Source organism: Camelus dromedarius, chromosome 4 (assembly GCF_036321535.1).
Source record: "Camelus dromedarius isolate mCamDro1 chromosome 4, mCamDro1.pat, whole genome shotgun sequence".
Taxonomy (NCBI): Eukaryota; Metazoa; Chordata; class Mammalia; order Artiodactyla; family Camelidae; genus Camelus; species Camelus dromedarius.
In genome coordinates, this window is record NC_087439.1 from 91243147 (window position 1) to 91266600 (window position 23454).

At 36.1% G+C, this 23454-nt stretch overlaps 1 protein-coding gene across 1 annotated transcript in view; it reads right to left on the minus strand.

Moving 5' to 3' along the window:
* The window catches only part of PDE6D (phosphodiesterase 6D), a 45118-nt gene that overhangs the window by 11219 nt on the left and 10445 nt on the right, over window positions 1–23454 (minus strand). The window lies entirely within an intron of this gene.

The following is a 23454-nucleotide window of genomic DNA, read 5'->3' on the forward strand; positions in this document are numbered from 1 at the left end:
CTCTTCCTGGCTGTGAGAATTTCTCAGACTTTCCTTGTTTTTGATGACCTTGACAGTGTTGAGGAGCACTGGTCAGGTATTTTCTGGGTGTCCATCAGTTGGGGTTTGTCTGATGGTTTTTCTCATGATTAGACTGGAGTTGTGGGTTTTGGGGAGAGGACCACTGAGGTAAAGTGTCATTTTCATCACATCATGTCAAGGGTACATACTATCAACATGACTTATCACTGCTGATATTGACCTTGATCACTTGGTAGTGTTTGTCAGGTTTCTCCACCGTAAATGGTCTTTTCTCCACCTTTCCATATTCTACTCTTAGAAGGAAGTCACTGAACAGAGCCCAAATTAAAGGTGGGGTGCGGAGTTACGCTCCACCTCCTTAAAGGAAGAATAACTATATGAATTATTTGGAATTATGCAGTGGAGATTTGTCTCTTCTCCTATTTATCTTTTAATCCAATTATTTATATCAGTCCAGTTGGTTTTTTTAATCAGATAGGTGCTCTGATATCTAAATTTTTATCTCCAACATGAAACTATTTCAACACTAAGTATTTTTTGTTCACCTGCAAGTCTCAGGGATTTATCTGGATTGTGGGGTGAAGACAGAGACCACAGGGTATCTTAGTATACAGTCATAAGGAAAAGCTGAAAGGGGAAAACAAAATTGGTTTGGAGCAGAAAACCTGGATTAGGTCTAATTTCTGCCACATAACAGCTGTGTGATCTTAGATAAGTCATTTAACCTGCCTGAGTTTTAGTTTGTCAACCACTGATAATACCAAAGCCTTAAGGTTATTACAGGATTATACGAAATGCCTAGAAAAATGGCGTATAAATTGTAAAACATAATACAAATGTAGGACATTATTACATTATAATTATTCAGGGTTAGAAAAAGCGAAAAAAAGGGAAGTAACTTCTTATTAGCTATTTCAAATTCTCTAATAAAAGCACATATTATCTTAAATGCTCTATAGTCTTCAATGAGGGAAAAGTCATTGAAAGCTTAGGTGTATTAATTCATGTTTGACTGGTTTTATTATCAAACATTATCAAAACCTTCTAATTCCTAGAAAATATGTTGTAGTCCTTTGTGTTGTTCATGTGTTAATCAGCATTTCCTTCCCCATCTTTGTTGAATAAAGGTAAGACCTAATTCTACTTTTATACCTGTAAATATGGATATATTAAAAATTAGATATATAGAGGGCAGAAATTGTATTTAGGGGTTTAAGTAGCTTAACTTGAAAACAAAGGCAGGGATGGCTCCCTTAGTTTTAGCATTTCAAAAATCTAACTTTAATTCCTTCTGGTTTTCTACTTTACTCACATTTTACACAGAACTCTGGACTGATATGTATTAACTAAAATTAAGAGTTAGGTAGGATTTTTTTTTTTGAGAAAAATCACTAGAAAATAAGTTTTTCTTCTATTTGCACATATTGTTAAGCTAGTTCTCTTAAGGTATTTTTTCTTTATATTGTTGATATAATAGCTTCCCAACTAATTTCTCTCCTTTAATCTCTAGTCCATTGTTCTTCAAAGTGTGGTTTGATGATCTTATTAAAAATGCTGTCTCCAAGGCCTCCTCTCAGATCTATTCAATCAGAATCTCTTCAGGTGAGGCCTGGGGATGCTCATTTTAAAAAGCAATTCTTATGTGTAATAAAGTTTAAGTACCACTTGTCTAGACTCTACAAGCTAATATGCTGTGACTAGAGTTACATTCCTAAAATACAAGCTGGATCATACCATTACTTCCTCTTCAAAAACCTTCAAAAGATTGTCACTGTTTAGAGAAAATTTCCTAACTTCTTAGCTTAGTATTTAAAATTCTAAGGGGGGAGGGTACAGCTCAGTGGTAGAGCTTGTGCTTAGCATGCACGAAGTTCTGGGTGCAATTCCCAGTACCTCCATTAAGGAAAAAAGAGTTACAATAAAAGAATTAAAAAAAAAAAAGGTAACATAAAAAAAATTCTTTACATTGTGGCCCAAACATCTCTCTAGTCTCCCTTTCTTCTTCACACACTTTCCTATCCCCCATTCTCATCTGGGCACAGTGACTCACTGCCCCAGGCACCTCTATGCTCGCTGGTCAGTTTGGACACTTGTTTGAAGTCTCTCATGAGAGGAACCAGCAAAATCAAGAGAGCTGAGTCTCCTTTTGTGGACCTAATCAAGTGTTACGATTACCACAAGGCCACGCTAAACAAGCTGAAAAAAGGAGGTGGGAAGAAATCTTTGTTTATCTTAGAACACCCCAGTGGAGGCAACCATGACAGAGGAAAACGGGAGTAACAAAGACACAGTAATTATCATTGGCAGAGGCTGGCTATAACTGCCCCAGATGTACCAATCACAGGGCAAAGGCAACCGTATGACTCCAAGAAAGTCTCTCTAAAATACATCAAGTGTGACTAGTCTTTACTTCTATCACTGAGAGAAGGAAACACCCTTTGTCTTTTTCATATAATGCCATAAACACTGTACAGCAAAACTTGTTCCAAAGAATGGCAGTTTCTCATTGTGTGATGGGACTAAGAAAGGCAATAAAGCAGAGTCGTTAAGTACCCTAAGGAAAGTTACACAGCTGAGAGGGAGCAGCTCAGGATTTGGAATGCTGGTCAGACTCTCAAGCTTAAGCTTCTTCCACTATTCCTGCTGCCGCCCCATGATCAGGATAAGACTACTGCCTTAGTCTTTGTGCTCTCTCTTACCCTTTTCTCCAAAGATTAAAATTTGCTCTTGTTTCTATTACAGCTTTTAAAATTACCGTATTTTTTTCCTTAATGAAATGAAAAACAACTTATTTGTAAAAACACCCAGAAAAACTCTTAAGTCTTCTGTACTTCCATAAGCACCAAGCTGCTCAAGCCAATGACAATTCTGATTTCAGTCACTGGCTTCTACTCTAGACGAAGCAGACTGCTCATGAAAGTGATTCACAAGTAAAATACAGCCTTTAATCTTGTCAACCATTAGCAGTTCAGGTCTCCTTTAGTTCGCTCATTCTCATATATCCTGAGTTTTTTGGTCTTTGGATGATGTAGAGTTGATGGTGAATATTAGGCGATGAAAGAGGAATACACATTTTTAACAAAGAAGTTGTGGTATACATATATATACACAATGGAATTCTACTCAGCCATAAAAAGAATAAAATAATGCCATTTTATTCTGCAACATGAATGGACCTGGAGATTGTCACTTCTAAGTGAAGTAAGACAGAAAGAGAAAGAAAAATACCATATGATATTACTTACATGTGGACTCTAAAAAAAGACACAAATAAACTTATTTACAAAACAGAAACAGACTCACAGACATAGAAATCAAATTTATGGTTACCAGGGGGTGAAGAGGGTGAGAAGGGATAAACTGGGAGTTGGAGATTTGCAGATACTAATATATACATATATACATAAAATAGATAAACAACAAGTTTATACTCTATAGCACAGGGAACTATGTTCAATATCTTGTAGTAACTTATAGCGAAAAAGAATATGAAAATGAATATATGTATGTACATGTATGACTAAAACATTATGCTGTACATCAGGAACTGATGACTATACTTCAGTTAAAAAAAAACAATAGATTAAAAGAAACATTTTGTATTCAGGGAAGAGAATGAGTCAAGAAATGTTAAGGAGAAATAAAGATGCTATGTATAAAGTAAGCCATGATTCATGCTTACTGGGGAAACATTAGAAGCATTCCCTTTACAGTCAGAAGTAGGACAGAGATACCTTCCAGCATCATTATTGTTTACTTTACTCTGGAAGTACTAGACAATATAATTATAAGAGAAAGGAATAAGAAATATAAAAATTGGAAAAGAGAAAATAAAATTATCATTATTTGCAAGTGATACGATCAGATGTCTGGAAAACCCAAAAGAATCAAAAGAAAACTTACTGTAAATCATAAACAAATAAATAAGACTGTCTGACTTAAAATTAATATGCAAAAGGTAATAAATATCTTATATGTTAACAAAAAGTAGAAAATGGAATTTTAAAATCTCATAAGCAAAAGCAACAAAAAAAGTTAATACTTACGAAGAAACATATCAAGAAAGTTGTAGTCACTGTAAGAAAAAAACTTTAAATGCCACTGAGGGACACAAAAGAAATATTAAGTAAATGGAAAGGCATACCCTAATTTTGGATAGAAAAGATATAGTACTCCATAAATCAACTTGTAAATTTAATACAATCCAAATAAGTGTAACTATAGGATTTTTAAAAACAGATAAACAGATAAACTTTAAAATTCATATGGAAAGTATGAGAATTACCAAGAAAATTCTGAAGAGTAAGAAGAAACAAGTAACAAGAAATATATCCTTCCACATATTAAAACTTACAAAGCTATAGTACTTAAAATAGCATGTAGAGCTAGATATGACTAGACAGATCAATGGAAGAGAATGGGAAGTTCACAATGGAAGAGAATAGAAAAAAATCATATGGAATTTAGTATATGTTAATAGAGACATTTTAAATGAGTGGCAAAAAAGATGGACTACTGAATAGTGTTAGGACATAAAGGGAGCCATAAAAAAAATTAAATTAAATCTCCACCTCACTCCTTCCATTACAATGTATTTCAGATAGATCAAAGTTAAAAAAGAAAGAAAGAATGAAAGGAAGAAAAAAAGGAAAGAAGGAAGAAGAAAGGAAGGAGAAAAATACTGAATGAAAATGTGGGAATCTTTTTACAATCTAAGAGTGGGAAAGGTCAAGTATGACAAAAAATCCAGAATTCTTCATAGGAAGTCTCTTCTTTCTCTGACCAAACCTGCAAATTGCCAAAAATCTTCACTTCTACTGACATTGTCTTATTCTTCCCACTTAAAGCCTGCAGAGGCTCCCCATTTTCTTTTAATATATAATTTATTCCTCATCTGACTTTTTAAAGTAAAACATAGTCCAGCTTCAAAACTGCAAAACATTTTTGATTGGAGGTGCTTAGTTTTCACTGTATAACTTTATATACTGTTTGAAAAATTTTAAATTTGTGTATTACTTAAAAAGCGCAAATAACTGATAAAAATCACTTCCTAATTATTAACCAAAGTACAGGCCTAATCTTCGTATCCTAGGTCACTTGAATTCCTTTCTTTCTTTGGAAGCTTTTCTCTTTAGTGATGATCTAGGTCTGGATCCCTCACTATTCTAATATATAGGATCTTCTGAAGATGGAGAGGATTCCAGTAGGACCTACTGAATTTGATCAGATTAATCTTTGCAGCAGCTTCTGCCATGTCAACTCTGGTGTCACTGGTTTCACTTCACTAAAGGCAGTGGTATGTGGCTTCTTGAAATAGAGGGATAGAATTACCAGGCCACACATTTGTACCTCTCGGCTAAAAGAGACACTATAATCTGACATCTCTGAACAAATCAAGATTTAGAAATGAGCTTCCACTTGCCAAATGGCCCCTCCTCAATTTCGTCTTCCACTTTGTCTAGTACTTGCTCCCCGTTACAGTTCCCTTTATTCTGAACTCTCACAGGCTTTTAGCAGGCATTTTATGTACTAGTTACTGTTTTCCTAATTTGATTATGGGCTTCTTCAGGGTAGAGGTGTTTCCTCTCTATGAGCTGATAGTGAAAACGGAACTCTTCGGCTGTGAGTTCCTGGCTTTTGGTCATGTCAATCAGTAACCTTCCAGTGTGCCCAAAGAAATTAGCAAACATTTTATTTTTCTTTTGGGTAACAGGGCTAAGAAGGATTAACAATGAAGAAATTGCTTACAAATTGTTAGGTCTGGGGTATGCTGTATAAGGATAGTCAATATTGGTTTTTTCACAGGGTACAATTTCTTAGGAAAGATTTTCACTTTAGGATTGTCTGAATTAATGCAGAAAAAGGGACTAATTTCTTAATTAGTGTTTTATTTTTATTCTACTTTATAAAGTAGAATAAAATTTATCTCTTTTTCATGACACTTATTAATAGATATCAGAGTTGTTATACAGTTTTTATTGTTCTAGGACTTAATTCTTATTTTCAGTCTAAAAAAATAATCAAATTCTAGAAATAATCCTTTCCTGCCATTTTAATGACAGTTTAGAATTACAAACTTCAGAAAATGGAATCTCTTAAGGATGCTACCAAAGTTAAAACAGGCAGATTCTGAAAACTATGCTAGAAAGCCAAAGATCATTAGCTCTATTCACCTGAAATCTGACCAAGTACAAAGGAATCATTTAAAAATGGGATATTATAATTATAAATAAATAGCAGAGTCTCTTATATTTTATACTATTTTTAGAGATTTGCTACTTTTTAAAAATAAGTGAGTATATCTGCTTGCTGGTCATTTGAATGTACACATTTAACTATTTGAAAAAGGTACCACATCTAAGCTCCTGTGAGATACCTTAATATAAGAGTAGAGAGAGAGAGACTGCTTTTTTGTATGGGTGAATTTAATTTTAGCAATTTAACAGTTGTGTAAGAATGAAGGGTTTTTTGTTTTTTGTTTTTTGTTTTGGTAAATCAAATGGTTATAAAGCTCTGTAAGAATTTACTGTTCTAAAGGTACCAAATGAGTTATCTTATAAATGGAGTAAATTTTCTGAAATAATGTTTAAAGCCCCAATCTAAGAGTTGTACGTGAATTTCTGTTTACTGTGATTTCTTAAGGCAAGGCACATGCATGACAAGTCTTCACTGTGATAGGAGAGAATGCCAGTCATATTAGATAACAATTTCTAAAGATTATACCCCATTTAGGTATAATCTTATTTCTGATCTGAATCCCCTAAAAAGCCAGAACTTAATTTGTCACACCACTGTGATATCTTTCCCTACCACACAAGACCTCTCTCTTTTAAAAAAAATTCCTTTGATGTCTTCATAAAGTTAATTTTTTTCCTTTTTTTTTTTTTTAAAGCTGAAGAACCTGAAGTGCATCACTGTCACGTGAGCAGTACCTTGTAATAAGCATGCACTTTCAACACTGCCTCAAGCAAGGGCCAAGGCCAATCTATCTATATGGGAAATAACTTCCAGGGCAGTACTAACTTAGTTCGACCAAGAGAACCTGAAGTTCTATGCTATATTAGCATCTGCTGGCAGAGGTGGCTGCTGTCAATTTGTTCCTGTCATGTTATTTTCCTTTGTTTCGGTCAGAAGCCACAGGGGAGGGCTACAAGGTTTGCTTTTGACTTGTAACAACAGCAGAGGTTATGGATTCCCTCCCCTGCCTAACTTGACTCCTGGCTCCTCCCCTGGAAACAGGGTAAAACTGAAGCTAGAACATGCCAAATAGGACGAGTAATCTGCTATTCCATGAAACTTTTGGTTGGCTACTTGGGGAACATGAAAGTCTCTGTCAGAGGAAGGAACAAAAGGAAATCCTGTAGCGCTAGCTTTGACAAGAAGGTCACTAGCTTATGTGTTTCTTTGCTCAACTTCTCACTTCTTTTAATACACATTGCTGAGTCTGACTGTAAATAAGATAGCTGAAAAGCAGCTAGTTCCACAACTGTTTTGCATGGTTATTCACCAAATAGACTCTCAAGGTAATCCTAGAAGGTATGTAACCCAGTGAAAAGAGTAGTTAATAATACTGTACCAATGTCCACTTCCTGGCTTTGAGAATATACTATGTGTGAAATATTGTCACTGAGGAACACTGGATGAAGGGTATATGGAAACTCACTTCTATTTTTATAACTTCCTTTGAGCTGAAATTATTTAAAAATGAAGTTTAAAAAATGAAAAAATAAGCATCCATATGTGCATCCACACTACTAGTTTCTAAGACAACATTTAAGACTCTAAGGCTATGCTTTTCTCTATGGCCTTCAATATCCCACTCCCACTGTTGTTTTACTTTAATTATGTTTAACCTTATCCCCTAGTTTTTCCTTTAGTAGTATCAGAGAATTTGATATTCAGTAACATATAACAAAATTTTCAATAGGGAAATAAGGCAAAGAGAGGCCAGGAGTATATCCAAGTGAAATTAAACAGAAAGTGTGGAAAGGATCAGAAGGAGAAAGTTTCTGGTTCTCCTTTGACTGTGGGTTTATCTCTCACACTGAGAATTCAGGTTTTGAGGTGGGGGAAAGGTGTGGAAGAGTTAAGAATTGTGGAGGGAGCTGCTGAGTTACAAATAGCTGGTGGTGGTTTTGAACCCAGGTAACTAGAAAAATAATGGTACTTTATAAAAAAATTCAAGAGAGAAACAGGATTTTAGCGAGGTGGGGGAAAGAGCTGGTAATAGTGTGGTGAAGGAGGATACAACACGGAGGCCCTTCAAAAACCTCCAGGATGAAAAACCATGTAGAACCTGTAAGTTGTAAGTAGGAAATACAGTAACACACACTTCAAGCTACAATAATTAGTATGGTACTACCACAAAAATAGGCAGATTGATATATAAGAAAACCTAGCCGTGATCCCAGCATATATTAAGACTTCTTAATGCTAAATTCCAAATCACTGAAGAAAAATGGTTATCTCATATTGTTTACTATAATATTGGCCTGAAGAGTTAGATATAAAGAAAATACAGGTGAACATTTTATTTATGTGACCTAAGGATGAGGAAGGCCTCTGTAAGCACAAATGCAAAAGAAAAAAAATTTACAAAAACAGTAAAGTGCATGTAATTCCACAAAAATAGTTCAGGACCTGAGTGGTTTCAGCAGGAGGGGGAGAGCACTAGGGTTGGGGACAGAGATCAAAACAGACTAGTTTATTCAAACTGCTTTAGGTTTTTACAAGAAGAATGTATGTGTATATTATTTGAGTTAATTTAATTTAAAAAATATTTCAGAAAGTAAAAACACAGAACTCCTTCTACTCAAAGTCATCATAAGCAAAATTAAGTCAAGTGAAAAACTAGAAAAATATGACAAGCAAAAGGACAAGGTCTTTACTATATAAGGAACACTTTTATAAGAAAAAGATAAAACAGCTCAAAAGAACACTGGGCAAAACACAGGGGAAATGCAAGTTTTCACCTGTCAAACTGGCCCCCTGAGCCTGGCCCTCAGAGAAGGTGAGGGAGAAAGAGCTGTCTTCTCAGGATTCCCAAAGGAAGTCGCCTCCTTGGGGGAGGGTCAGGTTTCAGAGAGGCAGGCAGATGGGAGGGAGGGCCCCCGTGAAGACCTCCTGGTGGAAAGATTGTTAAAATGGAGCTTTCTGACAGGTTGGTGTTGGAGAGAACCAGGCGGAGTATAAGGTAAGGGAATGAGACTACCAGATAAAGGACTGGTGCCTGGAGGAGCCTGCATTTTGGGAGGGTACAGGAAGTTCGTGGAGTCATGGAGTCATTTATAGCCTATTCTCAAGGTTTCCAACTTTGACAAAATTATTTTGGTGCCAAAATTACCCAAGGGCTTTGTTTCTTTGGGCATTGACCTTCCTGACTTCCCCTGTCCTTCCTTTCTGGTCAGTCACCAAGTCCTGCTATTTCTTCCATTAAAATGCATTTTCACGTTTTTCCATCCCATCTTCACACTACTGCCAGACTATCGTTTCTAAACTATCCCCTGGACTGTGTCTCTTCCCTGCTGAAAAACTTTTCAGTGCTTTCTACTGTCACCGGATCAAATGTAGACATACACCCTCACCTGACGGGTCTCCAGTTCACCTCAAAAAACATCTGCTCCAGCTGAAGTGGTTCAATCACTGACCTGTCCCTAAACATGACACTGTTCCCCAAAATCTTTTTTATGCTTTTCCCAAGCCTGATTTCACAGTCAAAACACACTTTCCTTTGTACTTCTTCATATTCTAGTATTCTTCCATGTTCAGTTTCATTCCCTCTTCTCCCATCAGTATACAATGTGGTTAAAGCACAGGCGTGGAGTCCCACAGCCCTGGTTATAATCATGCCTCTGCCATTTAATAGATTTGTGACCTTGGGCTTAATTTCTTAAGGCTTAGCTTGCCTCAACTCCAAAATGTAATAAATACTTATATGATTTTTGTGAAGATTCAATGAGAAATGATGTATGTAAAACTAATACAGTGCCTGGAACATAGTAGATTAGTAGTAGTGCCTAGAAAGTCACTAGATTAGTATTAATATTATTGTCCAAATACACCCTTTTTTTCTGAGTGTAAAGTCTTTCTTATTAGCTGGTAATAGCTTATGTGCACTGTTATTTTCTTTCTTATATTTAAACTTTTTATACTCATTATCACTTAATGTGCCAAGCCCTGTATTAGGTGCTTTACATACACAAAACCATATGAGTTAAGTATGGTTACCTCTATCACTTCGCCTTCTGGGTGGGAAAACTAAGTTTGGAGATATTAAAAGCCTTACCTAATATTAAACAGCTAGTAAACAGTGGAATGAAGATGCAGATGACTTTTGGATTGATTTATTTTTAAGATTAAAAATTGCCTAGGATTTCCATGAATGATCATTGGGCTGTCCTAATGGGCCAGTTCTTCCCTCCCCTGGCAATTTCCCCAGGGAGAACTGAGCACTGTCACTAGATCTGGCTTCAACATCACTCCCCAAACAGCTAGAGCCTGTGCTCTTCTCTGGGGACTGCCATGACCCTTTGACTTTCTGAAAGAAAGCATACTGGAGGACTCATGTTCTGTTATAAGAAGACAGGAAGATCATTTCTAGAGTCAGAAATCATGCCATCCGGCATCAAGAACAAAAATCAGGTTTCCATCAGCAAAAAGCACCCTTTCTGAGGAGAAAAATAGAGAGACTCTTAATAGGAAGAGCCAAGACTTCTGAGTACAGAAGAGGCCAACTTTCCCCAGAGGTAACATTTAAGAGTGTGAGTCTTAGAGGAAAACATAGGCAGAACACTCTCAGACATAAATCACAACAGTATATTTTTTGAACCAGCTCCTGGAGTAATAGAAATAAAAGCAAAAATAAACAAATGGGATCTAATTAAACTTAAAAGCTTTTGCACAGCTAAGGATACCATCAACAAAATGAAAAGACAACCTACAGAATGGGAGAAAATATTTGCAAAATATGTGACCGAAAAGGGACTAATTTCCAAAATATACAAACAGCTCATAAGCTTAATATCAAAAAAAAAAAACAAGCAACCCAATCCAAAATTGGGCAGGAGACCTAAACAAGCAATTCTCCAATGAAGACATACAAATGGCCAATAGGAACATGAAAAAATGCTCTGCATTGCTAATTGTCAGAGAAATTCAGATCAAAACTATAATGAGATATCACCTCACACCAGCCAGAATGGCCATCATTAAAAAGTCTACAAAGGATAAATGCTAGAGAGGGTGTGGAGTAAAGGGAACACTCCTATACTGTTGGTGGGAGTGTAAACTGGTGCAGCCACTATGGAGGTTCCTTAAAAAATTAAAAATACACTTACCATGTGACCCAGCAATCCCACTCCTGGGCATATACCTGGAGAAAAATATAATTCAAAAAGACACATGTACCCCAATTTTCATAGCAGCATTATTTACAATAGCCAAGACATGGAAACAACCCAAATGTCCATCAACAGATGACTGGATAAAGAAGATGTGGTGTATATATATATAATGGAATGCTACTCAGCCATAAAAAATAAAATAAAATAATGCCCTTGCAGCAACATGGATGGACCTGGAGATTGTCATTCTAAGTGAAGTGGGTCAGAAAGATAAAGAAAAATACCATATGAGATCACTCATATGTGGACTCTAAAAAAAAAAGGGACACAAGTGAACTATTTATTATTTACAACTTAGATGACTGATTTCTTGAATGTGTGTAAGCACATTTGACTGTCCTTTATGATTGGGTTACTGCATTCTGTTGATTCTTATTTTGTGGTTGGCCTTATTCCTTTGATAACTATGTAAGTTTAAAAAGCTAAAGGTCTAAACTGTTCTTAGAAACAATGAACAGTACATATGTGTAAACTAAAAAAAGAGTGCATATATTGTATATGTGTAGTCAAATTATAACAATTCTACCTAATAAAACTGAAAAATGAGAAACAAATAAGAGTGTGAGCCTTAGGAGTCAGAAAGACAAAACCCTAAAGGCAAGGAAAGGACAGACCCCACTACTATTTATTCTTTACTCTGATCTATTACATGAAAATTCAAGTATATATAACTAGATTTTTTTTGTAAGAATTGAAGGAACACAAAAGCAAACCATTATATTAACTGATACTGCGATTATGTTTACAAACTGATTTCCAGTGGAATCATCACACATTAGGCCTCTTGAGGAACCCATAGTTTCCAAACTGTTAAAAAGCATGACCTCTGAGTGAAACCTATAAATTTTATCTTGCTAGCTCTCAAACTTTTGACAAAGGTTAAAGAACTCCTCCAAAATAGCCAAACAAAAGAAACCAACAGCCACAGAACAAAAAGACAACAAAAAGTAAACTTCTCATGTCCAGGAAAGTTAAATGGCCTTAAAGGATACAAAAACAACACGTTCCTCTACTTAGGAAATAAACATACCTCCTCTTCTCTACTGTCCAGGATACTTTAGTGGTCAAAAGGAGCAGAATACATTCCTATCAGTAGGGGACCAACCCAGCGTCGGCCTCTGGAAACCCTGGGAGTGGATTCTCTAATGCTCCACGTAACTCCCTGAGTTGGGAGACTGGGATTGATGGACAGCTAACAAGGGTTCCAAGGGTTCTCCCTGTGTTCATCTGCTTGTCAAATTCTGCCCAGAGGCTCTTTACTTGTGGAAGGAGGTTAAATAACTTTTTTCTTTATAGCGCTTTTTGTTATTCTCTCCTACATGTCAAAAGAATTATGAGGATTGGACAAATTAATATTGTTAAGATGGCAATATTTCCCAAATTGATCCACAAATTCAACTTAGTCATTACCAAAATCCCAGATGTCTTTTTTTGTGTGTGTGCAGAAATTGACAAACTGATTCTAAAATTCATATGGAAATCAAGGGACTCAGAGTAGGCAAACAATCTTGAGAAAGAGAACAAAGTTGGACTCACACTTCCTGATTTCAAAACTTGCTACAAGGCTACAGTAATCAAGATCGTGTGGTACTGGCATAAGGATAGACATATAGATCAATGGAATAGAATTGAGAGCCCATAAATAAACCTCATATTTATGGTCAACTGATTTTTGACAAGGGTACCAAGACAATTCAATGGGAGGAAGAATAGTCTTTTCAACCGATGGTGCTGGCACAATGGGATATCAACATGCAAAAAAATAAAAAATAAATAACATTGGACTCTCAACCTTCACACCATACATAAAAATTATTTCAAAGTGGATCACAGATCCAAATGGAAGAGCTAAAATTATAAAACTCTTAAAAAAATATAGGAGTAACTCTTTGTGACCTTGAGCTAGGTAAAGCCTTCTTAGATATGACAGACAGGAAAAACACAAGTAATAAAAGAAAAAATAAATTGAACTTCATCAAAGTGAAAAACTTATGCTTCAAAGTACACCATTAAGAAAGTGAATATTTGCAAATCATAGATCTGATAAAGGAATTGTATCCAGAATATATAAAAAGCCCTTACAACTCAATAGTAAGACAAACAACTCAATTAAAAAATGGGCAAGAATCTGAACAGACAATTCTCCAAAAAAGATATACAAATAGCCAAAACACATGAAAAGATGTTCAACATCATTAATCATCAGGGAAATGCAAATTAAAACCACAAGATACTACTTTACACCCTCTGGGATGAGTATTACCAGAAAGACCTGTGTTGATGAGGATGTAGAGAAACTGGAACCCTCATACACTGCTGGTAGAAATGTAAAATAGTGCAGCCACTTTAGAAGAGTCTGGCAGTTCCTCAGAAGGTTGAACATAGAGTTACCATATGGCCCAGCTATTCTATTCCTAGGTATATGCCCAAGAGAAATGAAAACATATGTTCACACAAAAACTTGTACATGAATGTTCATAGCAGCATTATTCATAATAGACAAAAAAAGTGAAGACAACCCAAATGTTCATCAACTGATGAATGCATAAATAAAATGTGGTATATCCACAAAATGGACTATTATTTGGAATTAAAAAGGAATTAGGTACTTATCATGCTACAATATGAATGAACTTTGAAAACATTATCTTAAGTGAAAGAAGCTAGTCACAAAAGACCAAATATTCTTTGACTCCATTTATATGAAATATCCAGAAATAGTCAAATCTGTAGAGACAGAACGTAGATTAATGGTTTCCTAGGGCTGGGATGGGATGGTAGAGGAAATGCGGAATGATTGCCAATGGGTATGGAGTTTCTGGTGATAAAAATGTTCCAAAAGTGACTGTGTTCATGGCTGCACAACACTGTGAATACACTAAAAACTACAGAATTGTACATTTTAAATGGGTGAATTGTATGGTATGGTGACTGGTATCTCAATAAAGCTGTTAAATATGCATTTTAAAAAGAATTATAGAGATATCAAGAAAAAGTCTTCAAAATTAATGAAAAGGTCATAAAATGTTTCAAAAGCCAAAACCCAGAAAAGAATCAGAGAGACAGTTGGTAAGTATGTGAAAAAGGAGTCTGTAGGAATAGAAAGGATCTAGCACAAAGTTAAAATATTCTTGGTCTGGATCTATTCTAAAAAATTAACAAAAACACATTACATGTCAATTCTAGCTCAATAAAACTAGAAAAAAACTAAAAAACACAAGAGGGAGAGTCTAACACAACCTGTTCTACTTTGGGTTCTTTTTTTTTTTTCAGTTTTACTTAATAAATGACAAAAAAACTTTGTTCTGCACATGGACTCTAGATATATGAAAAGCTTAATAGCAGCAATTTCTCATGACAAATACATCTTCTGCCCTAATGTTTTCTAAATCATTGCCTTAATAAAAAGATAGAGAATTTGGCCATCAAATCTACTAAGGCCATCAATGAAATCAATCATTCATTTGCATAGTACCTTAAAGTTTATAAATCACATTTACACGTATTGTCTCAGTTGTTCCTCTTGAAGCAGGTATCATCTCCATTTTAAAGAAGAAACAGCCTCAGAGACATTAACAGACTCATTTAAAGCCCCATAGATGGTGAGAGGTACAGACAGATTAGAACCCAGGTATCACTCTACTAAGCCACCTTCTAAGTTTATAAAGAAATTGCTCTTTTGTATTGAATATTCCTTTAGTAAATGTAATTTTTTTTTTCTTGTTGAATTTTCTCTTACATATAGTGTTTGGAACTAATTTTAAATAGCAATTTGGCACATACTGAAACTAGTTTAAGATTCAGTATAACATATATTCTACACTAAGCTAGATCATATATCTCATTTTTTAAAAACCAAAAACCAGTTACTCAGGATAAACAAATTCCAAGCTGACTACCACAAGATAGTTTCTGACTAATGGTTAAGAAGTCCAAATAATGCTTTTGGGCAATAACTTTGCTAAGCATCCAAAAATCAAACATGTGTATCATGCATTTAATTTATCTAATATATTAACATCAGTGGCCAAGGAAACATTCTTTCCTTAATTTGTATTTTCATATCTTATGTAAGAGTAAATGCATTATAATGACAGTTAGTGTAGTATATGTACAGCCTCCAAAATAGTTTCATTCTGAACATAAATAAATGTGGTCTAAAAATCTAATCCCAAAATTTTGATGTAGTTTAGATAGAAGGTTCTCTAAATACTTTCCCTTTATTTTCTGTCCAGAATGTCCAGATAATCATCTACTTTCCAGTTGTTAAACACATAGTAGTGTTAAGTAATGGTCAACTTGTAATTGGTAAAAAAGAAAAAGAAAAGAAAAAGAAAAAAAATCAAGTTAACCTAGATTTCAATATGACCAAAGGGTTTTAGATTATTATATGGCTGAACTGAGTATTTCATTTATTGAACATTTACTGAACATTTATGAGTTTAGGCTGAGCTAGGATATACTATGATTAATAAGACATGATCCTTATACACGTTCTCTGGAGTTCCCCTCCAAGTAGGGAAAACCACCAGGTAAATGAGTAATCACACTGCAATATAAGAAGGACTATCTATAATGGAGGCTTGTACAAAGTACCATCTTTGGCTTGCTTGTGGTCAGGTCTTGTGAGATAAGATAAGTATCAGTGTCTAAAACAAGCCTCCAAAGCTGAATATCCACTCACTAACCTGCATCACCTTTCAATACTGTGCCATACCCTGGTATCTCCTCTCTTCCTGATTTGCATATGCAGGTGAGATAGCCAAGGACGATAGCACCATCATCTCAGGTTAAGACACAAACACAGATGAAACACTGCTCAGAGGAACACATCCCATCATGACTTGAGTCAGTAGGTATAGCTCCTGAAGTTTTTAGATTGTGAAGTGTTTTGGAATCTTTCCTCTCAGAAGAAATGCAAAGTTTAAAAAGCTCTGTAAGAAATACAACTCTGTGAATAAAATATTAAGCCTATTTCTCTGAAATTAAAACCTGCACATTTATGAACCTTTTATGTATAGATTCTGGCAGAGAAAAGGTTAAATGAAGTAAAAAGATGGCAAGCAGAACTTCTCTCCTGCAGCGTCAGCTGCTGTACATCTGTTTAAAAGGTTCCCCAACTGCAAAACTATCTCCTTTCTTCTGATTGTAAAGAGAACATTAGCAAAATTTTTCCTTTTCCATGCAATGCAACTGGACTGGGGCAAGAATAGAACAATCAAGAAGAAAAGGTAGATCACTTTTTTGAAGTAGGAGGACTGGGACTTATATTTATTCTCAAGTTCAGGGAAAAAGGAGGTATTTGACTTTAGCTTGGCCAACTACACACCGTTGATGTTTTCAAGATGTTGCTCTAGGCATTTTTTGGCTTTCCATATGATAATGTACATATTAATGCAGAGGAAACTCAAACTGTAAGAGATACTAGTTTTGAAGCACAATTCCAACTAAACCATAAAGGATTTGAAGAGGAAGCTTGCAAATATAATTCCCTTCAACAGGACACATAGGTTGCAATCCGAACACCATTAGATTCCCTGGGGTGCAGCATCTTCTGGGATGGTAAAGTCAGGTTCTATGTGTTAAGTTTAAGAGCTCAAAAAAATGCTGGTACTCAACAGATGAGTTGCAAAAGGCTCTTGGAAGGTCTGATCTGACCTCACTGCAGTTTAGACATCTCCTTTTAAACATCTTCCCTTCTGTGGACAGGGAAAGCTTCCAAACACTAAAGGTTTCCAAGAGTTAAACGGTCAGTCTCTCAAAGACTCCAGTCAGTATGTAAAAGTACTTTTTACAGTAAAAATCCAGTCATTCTGGGTCAGGATTCACCTTAAACAATATAAAAGTCAATGCAAATATTTAACAGTCTGAGAAAATATTTGTAATATATTGATGTGTGAAAAAGGATAAAGTTTACAAAACACATATGTGACCATATTTATTAAAAAGCATACATATACATATGAGGATTTTTTTTTACCAAAAGAATTCATGGCTATTATAGAAAGTTTGGAAAATAGAGGACAAAAAAGAACAGCTGTAATCCTATAAAGTAGAGATTCCCATTTAATATTTTGGTGTCTACACCTATATATATATATACACACATACACACACATATATACATATACACACACACACCAATATATATATTGGTGTATATATATATATCCCCTCCCAATAAATATAATTGTAAAAATCAGGCTTTTTTAGTTATTAGTCTTGCATTGATTTACATATGATATTCCAAGAAACTACGGCAAATTGTAAGATTCATGAATAAGAGTGGTTCTCAACCTTAGCTAATGCTTATTAGAATCACCTGAGGAATGTCTAAAATTCCCAATGTCTGGACCGCCCCCCAGACCAATTAAATCTGAATCTCTGGAGATGAACTGAAACATCAGTAGTTTTCAAAGTTTCCCAGGTGATTCCACTGAACAGTCAGGTTGAGAACCACTACTTCGTTTTTCCCTCTTTGAGCAAAACAGGATTTACAGCAGTGCTTTCTTAAACTTCCATGTGCATACAAACCATGTAGGGAGTTTGTCAAAATATAGATTCTGGTTCAGTAGGTCTGGGGTAGGACCTAAGATAATGTACTGGCCCAGGGACTGAGTAGCTGTAGGGTTCTGGGAAGAACACTCTCACAGAATGGAAGGAAAAAATTATAGTCACTGAAGTCCATATTCTATGCCACCAGAGGGGGAGAGGTAGTCTACAGCGGATGAACAGAGAATTGATACTGGGAGTTAAAAGGTGTTTCTAGGAAATAAAATTTTAGGGAACTGAAAGAAAGTTTGGAATAACTACATTTTTTCAGGGGAAAATAGTCATTTGAACTTACATAGTTTGTGTGCACAAAGGAGGGGAAGACAGCATGGAAGAAAGATGCGCAGTGTGAGAAAAAAATCAAATATCTAAAAAATTGTTATGGAAAAAATAAAATCTTTGGCTGCAGTGCTGGCAATGGATAGAGAAACAGTATAAGGGAACCTGCAGAATATTTCTCTGCCAAAAACATGTTTGGGAACCAGTACAGCTAATAAACTGAAGTTGGTGCAGATTAATAACCATCTTCCATCCACTTCCTCCTGGGACATAAGAAGAGACCCCAGGAGTATAAGTCTCCCCTGGCAGTGCTTTAGGAACCAACAACAAACAATGGATTATTTGCCCAAATGCTTCTTTGTGTGCAGAAATAACATCAAGAAGCTCAAACATGGGGTCTCTTTGCAGCTTCCAGGCAATATTCTTCTTTGAATTTCTAAACTTCACTAGAGATATAACCAAAAAAAGGGGAGGGGATGTTTTTTTCCTGAGGGTTTTCCCATGGAAATTAGAAATGTTTAGCATATTTTTTAGAATGACGAAGTATTTAATATAAAAATATTCATAAGCCACCATCAGACTGTTCCTCCTCCAAGATAATTTCCAAAAACAATAAAATAGGAAAAGTTTCACATAAGATTATTTGGAGCAATTATATGAATCAGCAGGTATACTTTATCAGACACTCCTTATCCAATAGGCCATATCTAAGTAAATTTCTGTTTAAATGAACAGGATAAACTAAAGCGGAAGACTTTACCAAGAAATGGAAATAATTTTATGTCAGATGATTCACATTACATATCTCCTGGGTGTAAGAATCTTTGGCAGACTAGTACCACTAATCTTTATATTCGGCACTTATTTACTGTATAATGATGATTAACACGTACTGAGTGTCAGATATTGGCCAAGTACTTTATTCACATCTAAATTAATCCTCACAACCATGTGATATAGGCATTATTATTATAGCCCTTATATGGAAAGGAATCTGAGGTTTAGGGATGGCAACTACATGTTCAAAGGTTACAAACCAGTAAGTCCTAAAGTTGGTTTTTGAGTGCCTGATTTCAACATCCATGTTCTTAATATTTATATGACACAGACAGGCCTTCTGCATACCCAGTCTGTACCAGGGAGAGACTATACTCAAGACAGGGGGGGACAGAAGATAAGTAAGTCATGATCCCTAAGCTTATGGTACACGACAAGCAGTTCTTCCAGGACGTGAGGCTAGAAAGTCACCTCAAACACTGCAGACTACAGGATGCCTTTTGGTATTGTGGAATGCCAGCTCAGATTATGCTGCTAATGTACTCAACAGGTTAGAACTCACTCACTGATGGGGGATCCAGATTCTTGATCTCTTATACATCCTTGATGGGTAGAAGACATATTTACAAAGAGGACGTGCTGTGTGACTAGAGACACTATTTTTTCTTTTAGCTTAGGCAAACTTCCCAGAAATTACTGAATCACTCTATCTAAAATCAATAAAACCACAACAATGTCCAGGTAACAGATCTAGTACTAGTTGAGGGGTTAGTTTCTCCCACATTCAAATGGTAAGGGGTGTTGCTGGGCAAGCCAGTCCAGTCAGGACTGGGGGAGATAGAAATCAGTCTCAGATTTGAGGTTCTTGTCTCTCTTCTGAGTTTCTGTAAAATTTCCAAAGGCTAAGGGAAACCCCACTGATTGTATTAGCCTAACAATGGCTATAAGAGTCAATAATTCTTAATCTATGATTCATTACCAATGCAGACAAATAAAGGAAGTCCTAACTCTTTTCTATTTCTCAAAGCTAGCTTCCTAGCAGTCTTGTTTAACTTGATAACTGCAGACATATAAGGCCAGGGAAAAGGTGAACAATATTTCCAGCTTTATCTGGAACAATATCATCAGCCTTATATGCTACATTAATTGCTTAAAGCTAATCCTTAAAGAAAGAGGCAGAGTAAAAGAACTAATATACCTGAGCATCGATGTTTAATACACATGCCAAGTGCTGCCCTAAGAGCCCCTCTCTATTTTTCAGTCTTATCTCATTTAATAATGACACCCACATGGAACAGTAGTGTTCATATAAGTTAAATTCCTTTCTCAGGAACTCACAGCTAGTAAACATAGCTAGCATTCAGGCAGAGGCCTGTCCACTCTACATACTCTTGGAAAGAAAGTGGCTTCAGGCAGCTGCAGGGTCCTAAGCATCTTTGTGAGGACAAGTCTCCAGAGCTAGAAGAGCTGAGGAAACTGATTGGAGGGCGAGAAAGGCAGGCAGACTCCCAAATTTACCACAAAAATGGTCCTTTTGCCCCTCTTAACTCTATTCTCTTGGGATGTGGTTAGTAGAGAATAAGGACTATGCATCAATTGACCGATGCTGTACAGCTGTCCCTCAGTATCTGCAGGGGTCTGGTTCTGGGACTACCTGCCATACCATAATCTGCGGGTGCTCAAGACCCTTATTTACAAAATGGTATAGTATTTGCATGTAACCTATGCATATCCTCCTGTGTACTTTAAATTACCTCTAGAATATTCATACTACCTAATACAATGTAAATATTATATAAATAGTTGCTGGTGTGGCAATTTCAAGTTTTGCTTTTGGAATTTTCTGGAATTTTTTCCTGAATATTTTCAACTTGCAGTTGGTTGAATTCCCCAAATGTGGAATCCTCAGGTATGGAGGGCTGATTGCAGTGACCTACGATGTAAACAAAATTCTATTTAAAATAATAAAACTTCCTTGTTATAAGTTCCATTCAATTAACTAAATGTTTCAAATTAATGATCTCCTTCAAATGCTGCTACATGTTTGAATATTAAAAAGTATACCTCCTGCTTTTCTATTCCTTGAATGATACCATGAATTCCTCATTTGAAAGGGATTCAAGACCTTACAATTTGCTTTTAAGAACTGAAAATGTGCAGTGTTATAAGCAATCTGAAATTATCTTAATCGACATAGAGGGTTTGTTTATTACAAAGTTTTTGATATGAAGACTTCTTACCCTATCCAGCTAATTTTCTGAGAAGATACAAAAGGAAACAAGAAAATCTCGGGCAGGGAAAACATTTGGCAGTATGGTTCATATTACAACGTGAAGAAATACTTTGAGTCAAACAGCAGGAGTTACTATTTGAAATCAATCCTTACAACTGCAGATTTGCTCTTGAGAACTAGTTCAGATAAGCAGGTTGACATTTTTCTGCAGACATGCAGAGTAAGTTTTATATATTTGGCAAGATCAAAACTATTATTACACAGAAGTCCACACAGGTGATTTAGTATCCTGTATCTGCCTCACTAGAGAGCCAAAGGAATGATCAGAGAGTGATGAGACAAAGTTTGTTTTACATGGAGGGTAACATTACTATAGTACTCTTTACTTTCTCTATCATTTCCCTTCAACTCTCCAAGACAGCTGCTACTGTCATTTCCCCCTTCCTACTACTATAATCATGTTAACTTTCTCATTTACGTACTTATTCCCCAAACATGCACTGAAGTTCTCCTGAGTATCAGGCACAAGTCGTATTGGGGATTCAACAGTTGTGCTATTCAAAATGCGGTCCTACAGATGGGTGCTGGTTTGTGAATGTGTTGGGTTACTAGTCTGTGACAAGGTAAGTGTTTAAAAATTTTAATAGCAATTTGCAGAGTAATCTGTATGTTGACTCTAATAACAAAATTTTTGACTTATATTTTGTATGTCATTTTTCTAATAATTCATTTTTATTTATACAAATATCAGTCTGTATAGGATTAGAAGTGAAAGCCTGGTTTGTTACCAGTGATAGTCTAAGAAGCAGTGCTCTAGAGGATAGAAAGACAAGACCTCTGTTCTTGCTAGATATGGCCTCCCTTAGTCCTATGCGAGTGTCCAATAAAAAAAGTCCTTCCATCCTCAGACACACTCATTTCTGAGGAACACATCAAGTTCAGGCTTTGTAAATAGGTTTGGGGAATACTGATTTTATTAAAAAAGGTTGTAAGTTAATAATAGGTTAAAAGGATAATGGAGAAGGGTGAGATAGGAAGGTAGATCAAGTAGAAAGGACAATTTAATAAAAAACAGGAAATCAACAGGTAACCAGGAGGGCAGCAGGTATAATGAACTGCTATAAACCTGGAGTGAAGAAGTTAAGAGGGTAAGGCAAGGCTAGTTGGAGGGAGGAGGATACTGAGGCTAGTCTCTGCCATCCTTTCCATTCTCCAGTCACCTCTTACCCTAGCTCCTAGGCACAGACTATCCTCCAGTCACCCCTAATTGCTGTCCTTCCCAAAGATGATTTCTTCTGCTTCAGTGTTTAGCAGACCCCTGCTCTACTCTGCCTAGAATGTGCATCCCGCCCTCCCATACTCTCCTTAAAAATCCAGTGCTATTGTCAACTTCCTCTCTGATTGTGGTCCCTGATACACCCTGAGACAAAGCTGTGATTCCTCCTCAGTGTGCCTGTACACTTGTTTATACCTGCTTCACAGCATATATCAGAATGTACCATGCATACAAGTTTGCAAGTCAAATTCCATTGGCACTATATTATTTATCCTTCTCTTTTCAGTGCTCAGCATATAATCAGCTCTTAATATGTGTTGAACCACACTGAGCATCAGAGAGCAGTCAGAGGGGTTGATTAGAATTCTCATTCAGACTGAGCAACCAGAGAGCAAGGCTCACTGAAGAGTGTCTAGAAGCCAAACAAGGAGAGTTGCTCATTCAAGGTTCAGCAGGCTGTGGAAATGGCAACTTAAGAGCTGGAGCTCAGCAAAAAACAAAAAGCAACAAACAAACAAACAAAAACCCCCCATTCTCCTTAAGGAGAACAGTTAAGTCAGTAAGGCAAATTGCAGGTAAAAACATACTAGAATTTAAAAGCCCATTTTGCATTAAGTTGAATTCATGACTTTGTAGAGTACCTGTAAATTATATATGGGCATGCATGCGGCTCATTACCTACAGTCTGAGGAATTTCAAGGTAAGTAGGATTTTCAGGCAAAATGGCTAAGCACAAATGACACATGCTGATGCCTACTATGGCAAACTCCAGCAATAGGAGGCAAAGCTTCAATAACAAGGTCACAGGCATGAAGAAAAGCCTCCCCTTCTCATTCCTCTGGGGTGGAAGTAGCTGCAATGACCAGCAGTAAACAAAGGGAGTTTCTATTTAGTGGTATCCTGAGCATTTTCAT